The sequence below is a fragment of the Rhodnius prolixus genome, unplaced genomic scaffold (assembly GCF_049639745.1).
Source record: "Rhodnius prolixus isolate KJV_2025 unplaced genomic scaffold, Rpr scaffold_1, whole genome shotgun sequence".
In the NCBI taxonomy this organism is placed as follows: domain Eukaryota; kingdom Metazoa; phylum Arthropoda; class Insecta; order Hemiptera; family Reduviidae; genus Rhodnius; species Rhodnius prolixus.
The window spans coordinates 49253817-49273390 of NW_027411581.1; the positions used below are offsets into that span (position 1 = coordinate 49253817).

The 19574-nt window shown below is 33.8% G+C and overlaps 1 protein-coding gene and 1 non-coding gene across 16 annotated transcripts in view; one reads left to right on the forward strand and one right to left on the reverse strand.

Annotated features, from left to right (window-relative positions):
- The window catches only part of LOC141461393 (uncharacterized), a 561940-nt gene that overhangs the window by 238436 nt on the left and 303930 nt on the right, over positions 1-19574 (reverse strand). The gene's annotated exons all lie outside the window — the stretch shown is intronic.
- Positions 19224-19307, forward strand: LOC141446384 (U4atac minor spliceosomal RNA). Its single transcript, XR_012453680.1, has one exon. It is a non-coding gene; the product is annotated as a U4atac minor spliceosomal RNA (small nuclear RNA).

The window sequence follows — 19574 nt, forward strand, 5'->3', positions numbered from 1 at the left end:
CAAATCCTCCTTTATAACTGTAATTTTTTTGCAACCACCCAGATCTAATAGGTTTCGAGAAAAAAGTTGCCGAAAATGAGCAAAAACGGCTTTTTCAAAAAATGTTCTTGTTCTTGTTGTTGTTCTTCTTCTTCTTCTTCTTCTTCTTGTTACCTTTTTTGTAAACAACGTAGCGCCTAAACGCGTGAACCGATTTTCATGAATGAGGTGTCATTCGATTCGGAATTTTATGTAGATGTGCCTTTTGGGGGTCTCGGCCCTGTACATCGAATGGGAGAGGAGTTAGCCCCCTTTATGTAAGGCCCCCTCCAAAATTATTATTACTAATTACTCTGTAAATCTTGGCCCGATTTTGATAAAATTTGGTAGGATGATAGGGTTAGAGCTCCCCTACCTAACAATAAAGCGACGATCTGCTCTTACACTTGTTAAGGGGAAGTATAGCAATCGTTTCAAATTATCGACACGTGAACCGATTTTCATGAATGAAGTGTCATTCGAATCGAAATTTTGTACAGATTTGTACTTTAAAAGTCTCGACGCTATGCCTCATAAGGAGGGGAGTTCGCCCCACCCAAATAAGGCCCTTTCTAAAACTATTATTACCAATATTTCTACAAAGCTTAGTCCGATTTTGATAAAATTTAGCTCAAATAAGTGGTTAAAGCTCCTCTACGTGGCTGCGAAGTGCCATCATGCTCTTACACCTACTAAGAGGAAGTACTGCAATCGTTAAAATTATCAATGAGTGAACCGATTTACATCAATGAATTGTCGTTCGATTCAAAATCTTTGCCTTTTAGGGAGAAGTACTGTAATCGCAGTTTATTTTTCTTGCTCCTCTTAAAAGGAAGTACTGAAATCGCAGTTTAATTTTGTTATTTACGTACAAATACCTTCCTATTTTATTCAAAACGCTTTCTCAAAAAAATGGTTATTGAGGATGGTTTGGGGACCGCAACTATAACCATTCTTTAAAAAGATCTCTCCAGTGGTAGTTACGGTTCCGATTTAACACCTTATCAGGTTATAATGATAGAATAGCTTATTCCAAATTTTAAAAAAATCTGTAAAGCAGACGTAACTTTGCTAATAGACAAAAAGGAAAATTTATCCAAAAGGTACAAAAATCTCCTTAACAAAAACTTACAGTTTAAAAAGTTAAGTATAAGGGTTGATTAAACGCCAAAAGGTACACAAATCAGCAAGTACCCAACATTTCATTAATACTTCATTGATATTATTTTAGTAATTTTACTGCATTAACTTTTCCTTCACATTTTTTAGAATTTATTAGATGTCACAGACCCTTATGCTGGCCAGTTCATTCATAATATTTTTTTATTATAATTATGATAAAATGAGTGATGAATTATTCTGAGTAGTCACATATACATGCATGTTAAAGTAGAAAAAAACAAAGTTAGAGTCGGCCACTTTTTAAATTTCAATCACGGAGGATTCAAAACAATATTTCAGTCTTAAATTCGTCTTACCGAAATATTCGTGAGCACAAATAACATACATTTAATAACAAGTAGATTATTCAACAATATTTACTCATTTCTCAATTGTAATTTAATTTAGTCCCCCTAATTTTACTTATGGTAAAATACTGGAATAATTAGCTGTCCTAAAAATATGCATATCTTTATTTTCTTTATTTTATATTACATATATATAACATTGTGGGAAGAACACCTAGATTGAGAATGTAATTGAAGAAAACTATATTATTTGCGATAAAGCCAGATTATTTATTACTTATTATTACAAACGTTTGACTACAACATAAAATAACAATTACTTTAATCGAAGAATGAACTTAAACCAATGATTTTTATTTAAAAATAAAAATAAATGCATAAAATCATTGATGTAAAAAAAGTTTATGAATTTTTTAGCCTCTTATTTTTTTTATATTTTTTATAACGTTTTCTTTTTCACCTGTGATTAATAGTTTGATTATTATAGATAAATAGATATTACAGTCAATCTAAGTTAAATGGTGTGTTACTTGAGTAAATATTTTGTAGACGAAAATGGCCAGCATAAGGGTCTGTGACATCTAATAAATTCTAAAAAATGTGAAGGAAAAGTTAATGCAGTAAAATTACTAAAATAATATCAATGAAGTATTAATGAAATGTTGGGTACTTGCTGATTTGTGTACCTTTTGGCGTTTAATCAACCCTTATACTTAACTTTTTAAACTGTAAGTTTTTGTTAAGGATTTCTTTATTAATATTGATTGAAATATAGATCAATCTGTGTGTGATAGAATCCTAATGTACAGCTCAAATTTTAACATTATCTCTTTATGTAAAAGAATCACTTTTCTGCACAAATAACTATTGTTTCACCAATACCTAGTTAAATGTTAAGTTATAATAAATTATTTAATGCAATATTAGTAAGGGATTCAAAATACTTTCTGAGCTGCATATTTTGTTGTTACATTTCAACCAAAGTGTGGTCACTATTTTTCAGACAATCTTAGCAAACAAATGCAGGATAGGGGCTGTCCTTAATGCACAAACATCAATGTGATGATTAAATCATTAGCATTTAAAAAACTAATCACTGGATCAGAGTAAAAAAGATGATGAATAATCTCTAAAAAGATCAAATAACCATAGCAGGCTTCACCCCTTGAACCCGCCTTAGTTCATGAAAAATAAAAATAGCTCTGAATAAATGGGAATCACGGTTTTAAGTTCCAAATATACTTAAGCCATGTTGATGCGTTCAATAAGCAGCACCAGCTCTAAGGTGGCTTAATATGAACACAGAGGACAATATGAAGAATTAAACTGAGATACCTCACAGAAACGTTGTAACAATTCTTACGAGTTATTTCTTCAAGGTTCTTGCCATTCTGTGGCTTTTCTTCAACAACCCAGTTAGCTGCTAGCTGACAGTACCTTCTTGCTCCATTTCAATCCTCCTAATTGAGAAATTGACGCGACCATTAGCATTGTTTAACAGATTAATTTTATAAATAATATTCTACCATTACATTAACCAAACAGTTATTATCCGATTAATTATCCGTGGCATTAATTGTCATAAGCAGCAATTGCAGAATTTTCAGATGCTCCTAATATTTATAATTTATTAGTGGGGAAGGTACAGTTTGGCACAGATGCTGCAAGATGGAATGCACAGAATGGTCATCTCCCATCGCTCACATAGATTATTCGCTTCATAGAAACTGGGGCAGCGATATTTCCACCAGAGATCCTTACTTGGCTGGATCCTAACCAGCAGCTAAATTGTAGCACATATTCTTGTTTAGTTCTACAAGGTCTGCAAAGATTCCTTCCGTTCCACTCTAAACGTACGAGGCAATTTCAATTCAAACTGGATTTGATACTGGATTCACTTAGGGTTCGCTTAATTATTAATAAAATGTTTTAACATAAAGAAAAGTTAAGTAAGTGTAGGTAGAAAATTTAGATCTATAGTTAGATAAATCACTAGTAGGACGTTAAGCCTGAAAAAGTAGGTGATTACTTTACTGTACTTCTAGATAATTTTGTTCTCGTTGCAAAGAAACAATTACCTATTTTCATTAGTTTAACGGTAAAAAAAAAACTCGCTTTAGCGCAGGTGAATTTCAAACATAAAGTTGAATTTCATTTTTTTTAACTTTAAATAAAATATTTACCAGACTTTATAAAAGTAAGGAAAAAGCAAAAACAATAAACACAAAGACAAACATGAAAGAGAGGTAAAAAGACATTAAGATGGTTATTTTATGAAATGTCCAATAAAAAATAGGGTAAAACAAAAAATAAATAAACATTTTCATGAAGTAATGCAAAGGAACATTACGAGATAAGCTCTAATTGAGTTACATGCTGGACTAACGGCGAGCCACACGATCTATCCAATCTTGAGCGAACCCACATTCACTTCCTTCCTGAATGAGCAGCAAGAGGAGAGAATTGGAGATAAAACAGTTATTTAAAAACAAAGCTTCTCTTTTAACTTGCTCTCAAAATGGTAGTGAGAGAAAATTTTCAAACAGATTTCAAGTTTACATCGAAAATATCTGTTTTAACTCTTTTGAGATTTGGAAAAAAATTGTTTTTATAAATTTTTCTGTGTATTTGGGCAGCACAACTAAAAAAAACAAAAAACTGAAAATCGTGCAATGTTTTGACGAGCTGTGTTTAGACAAACTCAATGATTTTGATGATTTTACTAAGAATTTTCCCTTTATCATCGGAAACAGTAAATTTGTAAAATTACATCATTTTCCTTCAAGAAAAAAGAATGCTTTAAATTTTTTTTTCCAGAATTATAGACATTTAAAGTCGCAAAGTAATGTTCTATTTGAAATCTTAGAGAAAATATTTTCTCTGTTATAACCTAAATTTAAAAATAATTGCATTAGTTTCATATTACAATCTAAGAAAATTGTAGATGAAGATTACTACTCTTGGAGGACAGACTCTATACCAATCCCCTCTGGGTACAAGAAAGTTTGATCAGGTTACTGGTTGTCCTCACTAACTCGGACCCCTCCCCAAAGGGCTGTTTTGGCCCTCAATTAATATAGTGTGTTCTCGCACGGCCTCTTTGGAACCAGGAGGGCCATTTCACCTTAAAGTTTTGGGGTTGGTTTACGCCAGTCACAAAAATGGCTAACCCAGCCAAGTTTGCTACGAGAGTCGTTTTTCATTAAATATGATCTGCTTGTGGCGAAGTCTCATTAATCAGTAATTTGTCAAGTTTTCTGTGTCGTATAAAAACAATATCCAGCTCGTCTTTGCAGGAGTTATGGTGTGTTAGTATTCTATAAGTGAACAGGGACAGAAAAGATTGTCACTTCTCTTCCGAAGTAGATATTACCCCTTTTCTAACATCATTTCCAATTTCGTAGTGTAAATAAATCTATGTATGAAGACCATAACAATGAATGTAGTATTATATAACTCTCGTAATTATTTAAATAATAATTTACGAAGACCTGAAATATTAAATATTGTAAATTAAATGGATTGGCCTTAGGGTAAGCTGATTCGAATGAGAAACTAATTTACTAGTATTTATAATATTTAATACACTCCATTCTATTCCTCCATTAATTTATATGTTCAGTAAAGTAAGTTCAAGAATTTCTCTATTACTGGCTTGAGGTTACAACTGTAAGAAGAATGATATAGCAGAGGTGTTTGTGTAACGGGCACCTTTATTTCTTCCTTTATTACATTAGGCGGGATGCTTGGACGAAGGTGGCTTAAGATTACCTTGTAAACCCTTTTTCTCTTTTATTTGATACGTCCTGCTTCTATGAAAGTGATAAAACATTTTACCATGGTCATCCTGTAAGCAGGTGTTGATTTAGTGTTAATTTTAATGTCGTAAGTGCGCGACTTACAAGAAAAGTAATTTGGTCAAACTAGTTTGACACTTAGATTTCGCACAATTCTATGCAATGTTTACAATGTTTGCTAATAACAATGAATGTCTATGTTTTGTTTCACGAATTGGTCCTCTTCTTGTTTAAAAAGTGGTGTGTAAAAGATTCGGTGAGTGAAATAACTAAAAGATTGGAATGTTGAGGGAAAAAAAACATCAAAAAAGCAGAATCCTCACCATCCTGAGCTGAACAATCCAGTACTGGATGGTAGCCGCCTCAAGAATTGCCCTCCACTCATCTCTATCCCGGGCGTCTCACCAATTCCTGATATCCAGAGATCTGGCGTCGCTAATCACGCTATCTAGCCATCTCAGCTTTGGTTTTCCTACATTCTTTTTACCGGCTGGTTCTACGCTTAAAAGTTTCTTCGGGGATAAGGTCTAATCCATCCTTAAAACATGGCCCACCCAGCTCCAATGTTAATCGAATGTGCTTTACCACATCTGGCTGGCTCTTCATACAAGCTGTCCAGTTCATGGTTGTACCATATTCTCCACTCATTGTTCTTTTTGACCGCACCATACATCTTACTAACAGTTTTCTCTCTGTGGTTTTAGTCATCGACTATGTTTCTGACCCATATATCAGGACAGGTCGTATGAGAATTTTACAGAGAAGTAGCTTTGTAGATCGCGGTAACTTACGGCTTTTCATGTGTATCAGGAGTCCAGTAACATTTATTAGTGGCAATAAGCCTCTGCGTTATCTGCTGGTTCATGTTATTATCTGTCTTAACGACCTTTCTAGGTTTATTCAGGGCACTGGGCTATTGAGTCCCTAGTGTCCTGTTACTACCTTATTAGTTTATTGTATTGGCATTTGGCAACCTTTAGCCGGATTTGTTGTACTAAAGCCCCGGTATCTCTTATGAGATGAGGGGTGGGCGGGGAACAATGGGCATTTTGGATTGCCTGCGTTCCTTCCCCTTTCTGGTGGAACCGCACGTCTAAAGCAATCTAATCTAATCTGCCGTTAACGCTGATACTGAGTATTTAAACATTTTATCTTTTTCAAAGATGTATCTAGCGACTTGAATGGTAGGGCCAGTTACACGGTTATCAGTAGTCAATATACCTAGTCTTCTCTTCATTGATCTCAAGTCCCATCTTCATTGCTGTTGCATCTACCGTGATGTGTGCTTCCGTCATAGCCGCCAAGGATCTTCCAAATAATGCATATATCATCAGCGTAAGCTAAGATGTGTACGCTTTTGACATATATTTTGGCTGCTGTTTATATTCGAGCGTCTCTTATTACATTAACTAGAGTGCAGACGGTAGCCCTAGGTTGAGTACTGTTTGTGCCCTTTGTGTTGTGCGTTTACAGTTCTGGTGAGGGTACATGGTGTACTGAGCGATTGTGGTTACCCATTGGGACGCTGTTCCCCAAGTGCCTGCATGCAACAGGCACCACTTGCGGGGAGGAAAAAGCAGTTTAGTTTGCTAAACACGTTATATTTGTTTCAAGTATCAAAATTTGTTTATTTATAAAGTATTATTTACTTATCTAGAGCACTCATACTTTGTCGTAGACGCAGCCTAATCAGAAACTGCTTCTTTTGTTACCTCTAAGGTGAAGATTACTAAAATTAAATGGAATTCTACATGTATAACAGGTTGAAAGAAAAGGGCCTGTACAATGTTTATATCTTTTGCAAATGTGACAGGTTAGCGAGTGAAGTTGCAAAAAAGAAACAAAATGAATTCGAAATCTCCACACCAAGCTAATCAATCCACCTCTAATGATGGAAACAAGTACGAAACTGGTCAGGGGGCACAATAAACATGCGTGCTACGACTATAAATTGTTCAATACATTGTACTTACATTGAGAAGAACTACGATCTGTTGGCGCTACTCATCATCAATAGCGCAAGCGATCTCTACCATCAAGAGGAACCTGGTCTTTTAAAAAAGCCTTCAATTTGTGAATAAGCAATATGAATTGATTTTAAATGTTGCATTTCCTTCAAATTTACATTAATGCAGATTGTAAAATTTGCTTAAGTAAATTTAATTGGAATATTAATTACCTATTAATATTAATAACCAATTACCTGTTAATATTAATTAACTATTTGTTTAATACTTTTTACATTTCAAATCAATTAATAATTTTATTCTGTTTAGCAGAATAAATTAGGTCAAATGCATCTTCCCAATTTGGAAATACTTTTCCAACATGGTTCAGTTTAAGCCAATTATCTGCTAACTCTACTCTACTACGGATCGTAGGATTCCACTCATATCTGAAATTGCCAAATCCCATAGATATGGTCGCCATCCACTAAAATTCGGCTTCATTACAATCCTCCAAACGACAAATCTTCTCAACAATGCCTCGCTCAACCAGAGTGTTCATTGATTGATTACTGAATGATTGAACTTCATTTGAAAATCTTAACACTTATTCATGAATACCCCCATCTGTATCTAAAATTCACATCCCAAGCTAGAAAACATGAACAAGAAATTTAACTTTCTTTTTTGTCGAAATAATTTGGCCCATTTGGCCAAATACGATTACAGTATGAAGTGTGCAGTGAACAATACACCTCCACCGGCTTAATTAGGAAAGTAAATATAATTTACTTTTAAATTCTTCTGCTCTTTGTAATTAGCAAGGTTAGAATTAAAGTATTGTGTCAGCAAAACGATAGTTCCTTGTTTTGTCAACTACAGCCCAATTCTTTAATATTCTTGTAGCTGGGATTCCATAAGGGCTTTGAGCTCACAACAGAGAACGTCATAACACTTTCAGCTAATTAATAACAACAGTAATAACAAACTAGACTGCATTCAAATAGCATCAATCTGTTTTGCTCAGTACATGTAACAGCCAATTAAAATAACCTTCGAGTAAAATAACCTGTATTCACATAAAGGTTTCTGTATTCAACAGAAAACCGCATTCTTGACAGCACAATTATCCCTCTTCATGTTAAACCCTAGTTATTCTTTCATACAGTTATCATTCATACATAAAAGCATATTATAGAAGCAAGGTAAGGAAGCATCCTTGGTCCAGTCCTATATCTAGAGTACACTGCTAGCTAACATCCCCACGCACCCACATACCTTAATTACAACTTATGCAAACGATACCGCAATGTTATCCTCAAATTCCAACCCTTCTGAAGCCTCCTCATATGTCCAAGAACACCTTGACCCTTGGTGCAAAAAATGGAGAAGTAGACTAAACGAAGTCAAATGCCAACAGATTACATTCACCTTACGTAGACAAACACAACAGAGAAATACAACAAACACAACTCATACACAACAGAGAAATACCGACTTCCACACAAGTTCGCTACCTTGGACTGTATTTAGACAGTCGACTCACATGGAACTACGAACACTGCTAGGGCGGAGATCAGCCATGAACGTACAGAACAAACTGACTCTATACAAGACACTACTAAAACCCATCTGGACCTACGGAGGTGAGCTATGGGGCTCTGCGAAACCATCCAACCACCAAAGAATCCAATCCTTTCAATCTAAAGTCCTTCGGCAAAAAGTCAACGCTACTTATTATTGTTCAATTTAACCCTCCACACAGACCTCAATATCCCTTTTGTCAATGACATTCTCGGCTTCCTTAATTTCCAAAATAGCCTAACCATACATCCTAATCCCAACAGCACAAGCCTTATCCACAACAACCCATCCCGACAGTCCTCCTGGATGCCTAAAACGACGTTAGTTTCGCGACCTTTTATCAATTTCCTAAACTTCCTTCCAACCTTTAGAGAATTCCACCATTGGCTGGCCCCCTCAACATGCCTTCCCGATTGTGGCGCTGAAACCACCAGGATTCAGCCAACAATCTGTGCCTAACTCAATGTAGATCACATTTACATGATGTATATATGTACAGGTTGTAAATAAACACAAACAAAAATTATAGAAGCAAAAGTTCGTTTGATGGATATGCTCAATATTGTAGTGGTTTGTTGTTTTTCGGAAGTTGGTTAGAATAAAAAAAAGCCTCGGGCCAATGTTTTGGAAATATTGAATGCCATTTTCTGGGCTACATGTAAAAAACATTTCAATGTTTGAAAGCATAAAACAGGGCATTTATATTTCACAAATCTGAAAGTTGCAAAAGAATAATCTCCTTTTCCACATCCGGAACATTTGATGCCTACCGCTTCTTGGTCTAGGCTTGGCTGGTTATTTTTAACACCTTCCCCGAGCCATTGTAGCCACTTTGTCAATATGCGCAATTTTTTCATTGAAGTGGAGCATTCATTGCGGACTCTTTAGTTAAAGCAAACTCGAAAAACTGTAGCAAGCTTCTTTCTCTGGGATATTCTTCACCAAAGCTGATCTTAAATAGTTGTAAATTACAAAGTGCAACCTTATTTATCTTTAAGGACATTTTCTAAACTAATTCCAGATTTGTAGTCGACTGACTGGCCCTTTACTCTCGCAAACCATAGTGAGATACTTTCATCCTTTCCCTGTTGTAAAAGAAATTCAACTCGAAAACTGAATCTCACCCAGTTGCTCATAACTTTCAACTTTTGACAGTTCCAAGGAACATAAATCTCTCAAGAAACTTGTATGCGGCCTCCACTAACAAAGTTAAAAAACACAGATACTTTTTTGTTTTCCGAAATATTATTGGCGATGAAGTATTGAACCAATTGTTCTGCATAGATTTGCCAATCATCCGTTATTACGTTGAATTCAGGAATAGTTCCAACCTGATATAACATACTTTGACTCTTTCTAATACTTTGGAAGAGCGATAATTTATTTTCTTTGACGCCACTGTAAGAATTCCACTATTATCACGGAAAGAACTCTAGAATTGTTTAAAGAGATTCTTTATTTATTTTAACATTACCAATTTTCACATCTAAAACTAACCATATGATTTCCTCAAGTGGCCTAATTTATTAATATTAGTAATTATAATACTCTCTTATAGACATCTGAAAAAATGTTTAAAAAATAAGTTATACGATATTTATATTGTACAGTATTGATAATCTTTTTTGGCGATTGATTCATTAATCAAACGAGAAGAAAGATTATTGCCGAATTCAGTCATATTTCGTGTTCAGGGCGTGCAACATATTTTTAACAGAAACAAATTTATTCAAATGATTTGATATATACAACAAATTTACGAACTATTTATTAAATAAAAAAAATCTATGTACCTGAAGATGACCTAGTCCCTAGGTCGAAAGCTTGGCAAAAATTTAAAATTATGACCGTAATTGCCATCATCTTTCTTTTCGTGATATATCTAGCACATGTAAGAAATTAGTACGCTTTTAGGAGCTACTCGAGAAAATCCAAAAAGCTTGCTTCAGTAAAGTGGTACTTCCAATTGGCTGCTATTATTGAAGTGTTTGCGAGTTTTTCATTTTCGAATCATTCAAGACTATCCCCTCCTCAAACAGACCGACCAACATGTCAAAACCAGTTTAGCTTTGAGGTTAAATTACAAAACATCATGAACTCCGAAGTAATTTTCGTAAAAACAATGATTGAAATGTTGATCTCCATATTCTTCAACGCAATAATTAGGAGAAGAATAAGATTATGAAAAGTTAAAATGGATTACCATTAAACAAGTTGTGAGATTACTTAAAGTGATAATCTCTTGGTTCAGAATGTAAACATTGAATAAAGCTAGACATCGTTTAACACGCTAAGGGCCCATTTAGAGATTGGTTGTACGGCCAAGAAGTAGAAGTAGAATATCGATAAACTTTTATTTATCACAGACCTGTCATTTCACTTAGTTTATTTATGTAAAACTCGCATTAACTTACCAATTAACCGCAATACCAAGAGATTAGACATGATTTATACGTTTTTGTCACCAACGGCTGTAGAAATGAACTCACGGGATTATGAGCACACGAAATGTTATTTTGTATTCCTACTTTCCTGACATTTTAACGAGTAGAACAAGAATCTAAAACTGTTTATGCGCTAATTTTTGCAAGAGTTAGAGAACATGGTATTCGAATAAGTTTACCAATTTCGGGATCTCTCCCGTACATTCCTCCTGTTGCGGTAATTTACAATGATGTTGGGTCGCATAGTTGTACCCAAAACTATTTCATATTTCAAAAACAGATTATTTTCTAAAATCCACTTTTGGGTTACAAAAAAACTTGTGTGAAACTCAATATAATAAAAATGTTCAAGATCGCAATCATTCCTCTTAAGATTACAACAATCAGCTGTTAATTATCCCCTTTAATGAATTTCACTATTCCTGAAATGAGTAATAAAAATGTAAATTTGAAACAGAGAATGTAAAAACATAACAATCTGAGTCCGGCAGTTCTGATTCAGAAAAGAAACCATTAAATTTAATGTTTCTTGTTATTATGCATAAAGAAAATATCGTAGTTATTTAAATAAGTAACGATAATGGAAAGATAAAAGGTGCCTTTAAAAAAAAAATAGTTGGTCTCACCAAATGAGAAACATTAACACCAGCTCTCTTACAGAGACCTGGGAGCCTTGGCTCTTATAAATTTAATAAAAGTACTCCCGCATAGAATTTCTTTCCCTAGTTAAACCTCCATTATCTTCTTAAGTATGATTTAAAAGGTTTTGAAAGAATTGCTAATGGATCGTAGAAGGAGGAATTCTTTAGTTCAAGTAAAAATGAATAAAATAAAACTTTTAGACATATAAAAACAACAAAAATTCGGCCAGGTTAGTGTAAATGTAAAAAAAAAGAAAACAAAGCTTCCTTGTTCACATTCTTATAAAAATGGAAAATTTAAATCCGGCAATTTCCCACCCGCTTGAGCCTTGATTCTTCGATTTAAATTTAAAAGGTTTACTGCCCGCCTTGCTGGAGCTTCCAGCCGAACTTACCCCGTCCAATCTTCTGCCGCCTCTTCCTCTTTTTCTTTAATACCCATCCGCCGTGTACACTAAGAACGCTAGACTTGCCCAGCATTGCCAACTCCACTTCTTACAAGGTTAAGGTAAAAGAAATATAGCAGCTTTTATAATGGGAAAAAAACTGTTTGTAATGGTGGACGTACTTACTGAAAAATTTAAACGCATGAAATGAGGTGTTAGCTGCTTACTTGGATTACATTTCTTTTTCAAACACTTCGCTTTTTCACGTTTTCCAAATACAGTTGGTATAAAAAAAATGATAAGCTTCTTGGGAGGGAGAAATCATTTATTAATATAATATTACATTACTTTCAATATATTTTTATTTTTTTAAAGAAGTGGAGTACAAGTTCTTTTATTTAATGGCTTCAGAATATGCTATGAGATGGGAACGATGGCAGGAAATATAGTTTGCAAAGCGATCGATTCAGATCTTAGCATGTCGGAACGTCATTGCCATGAACTGAAATGAACGAAGGGAAGCTAGTCTCCTTCAAAAGGAGAGAAAGAATATACGAAATAGGACTTCAGAACTAAACAATGATGTTTTGGCGAAGGATATGCACCAGTCGAGAGAGTTGACAGCCACTTCAAGAGACAAAAAGTAAAAAATTCTTTGAAAAAAGCATCAAGAGGCCAAAATCAGTCAATTTGAAAGCAAATTTTTAATGAAACATCGGTATCCATAATTTCTGTTTCCATTTAGTTATGTCCAACCCCAAGCAGCCACAAATTTTCCTACTTCTCTCATTGGATGTTACTGAAGGGAAACATTATTTTATTTTTTTTAAATAAAATGTAACAGCTAGGTGTATTAAATGTTTGCAGCTGTCGGTATGCTTCACAGAGCCGGAAATAATCGACAGAATTCGATGTAACATATTTCGCAGACAGTAAAAGTGAATTACGAGAAAAAATTGAAATGGTACAGTTCCTGCATGGCAAGAATTATAGGAGCATGGCAAAAGCATTACCACATCACCATGCTAATGTACAGCCGGTAATCCCCAAAAGGCCCTTGGTTAAAATCAATTTTAAACCACGATAATGCGACTTAGATTTAACCATAAATAATCTCACTTTCCTCTAGCAGCAGAAATGTTACACTTTTTTACTCGACCTGTTTCTGTGCATATATTCTTTAAAATTACTCATGGAAACAAGATTTAGTCGGAATAATTTCCAGATTTTGTGTACTGGAAATCTAAAAATAAAGCAATAAGGTACAACACATTGCTATACATACGTAGACACAATTATTGTGCTTATTACTCAGTGTGAATGAGTGACAGACTGCCTGGCTGTAGAAGCTTTGTTATTTGGAATAAACGGGCACAAAAATAAACAATCTTTTTCTCACTCAATTTACTATTTTAAAATTGCAAAGTCAACAACACACTTTGAGCCATTGCTATTAAATCATATTTCAGTGTAATGTAAAGATTTTCGATTTAAATATTAAATAAGATAAAATATATTAACAAAATTTCATATTTGTTGAAGACAATCGTGTTTTGCCACGGAACAGAATTATTGATTTTTAGCGAAATTATTTTCCTTTCTTTCGTAAAAATATTTGAATTCAAGATTGCACAGGATTACAGCTCCGATATTCTAGAAACTTTGTATTTTTACTTGGGCCGGGAAGTGGCAAATCTCAAGTTCGAATACCGCGTGTAGTTCTTTTTTTTATCCGAAAAATTATCAATAGTAAAGTAGCGGAAGGGATTAGCTATGCGGATTTCTACGCGGAGGTCCCGGTTCGAATCTGTTATATGGTTGTTTGGTTACTGGCATTAATTGTCATATGATAAAAATAACGTATGTTGAGTTGAGTGAAATACAAAATTGTATAAAACGCTAATAAAGCATATCTGGAATAATTCTAGAGTTCTTTCTTGTAAGAGTAGAGATATTACAGAATCCAGTCGCTGACCCTTACATTTTCTCTTCCTAGGAGCTTCTTACAGCTCACTGTCCAGTGATGGACAGTGTAACAAGAGAACACCGTCCGGAAGCCGACAGTGCACTGAAAAAAGCTCCGGGCGCCAATAACATTAGATGTTGAAGCGCCTTAAATCATAAACAAAACAAAAAGATTAGTAAAGTATCTGCTTCCACCCCATTCACGACACCTAATTGGTAGTTAGTCGTTAAACCTCACCTGAAACAAGTAGGCGATTACTTTACTTCTCTTTCTCTATGGAAAGTAAGTTTAGTACTTATATTTGGGATGTTTCTCCAGCGAACTTTTAAACGGAGTTCTTATAAAGAGGTGAATCTACTACTGTGCCATTTCAGTACATTGTACGGATTGAATACAGTAAAATATCTTTGAATACTATATTTATAGCCACAAATTTAAGAGCTAGAACAATTTAGAGGATATCTTTTTTCACGCTGAATATAATATTGTAAGAAATCAGAAAGTGTTTAGGTCTATGGTATCACTTTGGTTCAAAACTTTTTTTCTCAGATGATATTTATTACGGTGAGGGTCTTGGGACTGCTTAACTTATTGCATCCTTCAACAGCATCCTGTTGCACTTGAAAAATATCCGTGTCAACTACATTTTTATATTCTAAATTCTAAATTTAGTAAAATTTAATGACATACTTTGGTAAGAGGAAGTCAGGTGTTTGTTCCCTGAATTTTCCAAAAATTTATTAGATCTGGGTCGTTGAAAAAAATTACTGTTATAAAGGAGGGTTTGCCCTATATTTTAAAGAAAATTTGGGAATTTTATCTTTTATAGAAAAAGAGAAAAAAATTGTCAAAGTTGGGTGTTTTTCAACGATACGTTTTTTCGTGCAGTTTTTGACGATCAACTCTTATACAACTGTCCTACCGGACAGTTTAAATATTCAACAAAGAATGGTTAAGAGCAAAACTAAGGCAAAAAGACGCAAATAAATAAAAGAAATAATTACTTATTTCAGCAAAAATAAGTTTTCTATTACTTCTTGCTGAACGTAAACCACCAACTGACGAATCAAGTCCATAGCTGTAAATTGTGCAATGATATACGATAAGTGGTGTTACTTCACTTTAATCGATGCAGACCTTATTGACTTTGAGTCAATATTATCAAGACTTTAGTTAATGCTGTCTGGGTACTAAAAGCGGTACTGAAGCTGATTAATATTTATTTGAATGTAGTTCCGTTGTAAATTCAATTGTATTGGCTAACCGACATTAAATTTGTATTGATTCTATAGCATTTTATTCTATAAGCTGAAGAATGCTACTTCTGAAGTCAATAAAAGTTTGTAGGCAGAATTTTTTCTTTCTTTTTGAAGAACTTGCCTTCGGAAGGAGGTAATTTGTTTTAATATTTATTAAATTTATTCTTCTTCAAATAAAGACAATAAAAACTTCAGTACAGTCCCCTTTATTTTATTTCAAAAAACAAATTATTTCTTTATCTTTCACCTGGGACAGTTTCTGCAATATATCGTTTTTCCTCACAATTTCATTCTATCTACCTATATATACATTAGCAATAAATAGTGGTTTGGTTTATCCAGATCTGGCTAAAACTCATCTAATGTTCTAGAAGATGCTTCTTTACCGTATATAAGCTCCGGTTTGGAAAAACAATGACCAGAAAAAAATGATGTTAGTAGAACTGCAGTGTAGTTACTTAGAACACTTTTCCGCAAATTTGAAGGCATAATTTTCTATAAACATTTACCGCATTCATTTTTCTTTTTTAAAACAAAAACTCACATGACATTCTCCACAAAAAGCTGAACATTTTATTCAAATTTACCATTTTCTTACGTATTAATTAGTACTGTTACACAATTGTTAAGGCAGCTAATTGTAGTTATAAATATCATCTTGGAGGAAGGCACTACGAAACACTCCTCCCGATCTACCTTAAGAAGCACTTTCTAAGTTTAACGCAGTTAAATTTTTTTTTTTGAAAAACTGAAACAAAAGTAAAGTAAAATTTGCGATTGGCTGATTGCACAAAAGCTCATGGCCGAGTCCATCCATATGAGGAGAGTTGATTCAGTACTGTTTAATATAATTGAAATTCATTTACTTCCAAATGCCTCGGCAGAATAGAATACATATTTATTTCAATAAAAGTATATAAAAAAACTAAAGAAATGAAGGTTATAATGTACGAAACATTTTAAACTTCATAACAGTGCTATTAGAAAGGTTAAATGAGCAGGAGGCTATATGGCGGCAGAGTGGTTTAGGATGATAGTCTAGGATGGAAAGGAGTTTGAGCAGACAATTTTGGATATAGGAGTGTACGGGGATAATGGACTCTCGTGGAGTGAATCAATTCCAGGGCGTCGAGGAGAGTCAGTCGCTAGACTCAGAAATTTGTCCAAATGTCTCGATAGAGACTTCACTTTAGCAGTTAGTAAATAGACAAGGGGTTTAAGTAGAGGGCCGACTTGGAAATTGGGTAGTTATTGAAGAAATAGTTTTCCCAGCTTAAAACTAAAATTAGGATACCTAAATCTAAATTACGATTAACTGAAAATCTATTCTAATTTTAAAAAAATTGGAATAAGAGTTTTTGCACTGGTTTTTCCAACACCAAATACAAATGAACTATCTATATACGTAGAACTACAGAGTTCGCACTGCACTAAACCGGAACTGGTGAACTAAATCTTGTTTTAGAGTGGCCTGTCTTGTAAGCTGATTTCCTTCTTTAGAGAATTCTCTTTGACTTCTCTCCTACTCTTTCTATCTTTCTCTTGTACCGTCATTGCGCAAAGACACAAAATAGTCGATGTCTTCATGTATTTCGTTCTAAAATAAAGCATAGGCAAGTTTCAAAAAGGAGATAGAAAGTTCGCAGAATCAATGTAACAACATTATCGCACAACAATATCTTCAGAAAAATTGCTTGCCACACAGATGAGTCTGCGAGTCACTTTCCTATTTACATTATTTATTGAAATTGTAATATTAATATATTATTATTATTTTTTTTATGATAAAATGGATTTTTAAAAACCCTAATCAACTAAGTTCTGCTATAATTCCAGAGAATTCCAGCGAAGTTCAAGTGGAATGAAGCAATTTTAACTGAAAAATTAATTAAAGTAAAAAACAAACTTTCAAAACTGATTTTTACAACAGTCTATATTTTGAAACTAATTAAACTTTTAAAAAAGCCGGCATAAAAATAAACTAATATGTTAAATTGGAAAAATATATTATTTATTGAGAGAGCGTAATGAATATTTATCTATAAATCGTGGTCGCTGTGGTAGAAAATAACAAAATAGTGATTAGCTCCAGGTGACTGCACCATCTGTTTTAATTAAATGCAATCAATTCAGGACAATAAACTAGGAAAATGTGGAATACGAACAGATATACTAATAACTAATATTTCCCATCAAATTTATAATAATTATGTAGAAATGTTTATAAAAAAAACATTTCATACACGTTTTCCTCTCTCTAAACTGTAATAATTTATTGCAGAATCAAGGAAACATAAAATTATGCGAAATAATGCAAATGAACTGCGAAAATATGAGACTAAACAGATCACCTAACTTATAGGGCAAATTAGCCCAGCTCTTACCCTACATTAGGTGCATCCTACTTTCTGTTAAGATATTTTTTAAAGAAATGGTATATTTTTACAATTAAAATGTACCAATGAGAATAAGATCAATTTGCGCAAAATTAAAGGTTATAATAATAAAAAATAGTTTTGGGCGGTTGTAGAGGTTATATAACTTCGATTTGTAACTGAAGAGATTCCCAATTCAAATACAGCGTGCAACTACTTTTTATTTGTGAGAAAAATATTAATAAAAATAAATTTGCTTTTTTTTAAAATACAATTTTTATAAAAGCTGGAGTCTAGCCTAGGTTTAATAGTCAATAATCATACAAGATACAAAGAAACCACAAATAAACAAATTAATTATAATATACAAAACAAAACAAAATAGTATTCCTTTAATTAATTATCAATTATCTTTTTATTACACTATATACATCAATATCGAGCAGAATTATAGCCAACGTTGGAGTTCTTCTTTTATTATTATACATTTTTTAACGAACACAGCAACAGATTTTAATTGTTTTCTACTTACACAATTTAAGAGGCGATCTAACTGGTCTAAAAGACAATTAGGCAAAATGTACTGGCCAATGTACTTTGTTCTGTAACTATTGAAGAATTTACATTCAATGAGAAAGTGGGCGACTGTGTCTCGCAAATTTTCTGAGCAAAGCTTGCAGTTAATTTCAGGATTAAATTTGTAAATTTTATTTTTTAAAATAATCCGTGGAAATATTTCATTGGCTAATCTAATTTGTGAAAGAATTTTAGCAAACCCAAACTCTGCATTTAACCTTAAATACGATTCATCATCATGAAAACTACTGATAAATCTGATGTAGCTGTTATATCTACAATTATAGATTCTACTAATGTCAATACTAATCAAGTGTAACTTATATGCATTAATTAAATTCTTTTTACTCTTTTTCACCTGATTAAAGTTTTAGACATCCATAAATCTGATGCTCCAATTTTTTCAAGTGAACACAAAAGAGAACTACACCAGTTAAAGGGCATTAAGTGACAGTGAACCAATTTACACAATCTGTCATAACACAATCTAGGTATACGATCATCACCCATCTGTAACATGACCATCCACCAATTGATCAGTCTGACAAATACCTGAAAATCCAGGTGTACCCTGCTAGTTTCAAATCTAACCAAAGCGTCAGGAGTTGTTCTGGGCAGCTGCAATAAGGATTTAAAGAAGTGGGCTTGAACCTTATCAAGTGAGTCGACATAAGGAGCGGGCCATACCTCGGCTGAATACAGTAAAACACTAGCAACCATTGAGTCAAACAACCTCTCTTTGGCTTCCCAAGAGTCGGACTTACCATCCATGTCTTGGGGAGCAAAATGTCCAATGATCGTTAAGTGAGGGCATTGATGCTGACGACATTTAAAATCTATTGAAAAATATTAATAGCGATGTATTGATTCCGCCTTCAACCACGACACCTGATTCGAATTGACGTGCCTGTGGGGAAAAAAGTTATAAAGGAGAGGATTAGCTTAGGGAACTGGATTCCAACGCGAATGTCCAGTTTCCTGCCTTAGATTTTCTCTTCCTATCAGACTCTTGGCTGTACAGAGATGCACTGTACAGAAATGCGAATGACCTTAGGTCAGCACGGTATAGTGTCGTATACCACTAGTTTTCGTTGATTAAGAAACCTCCAACAC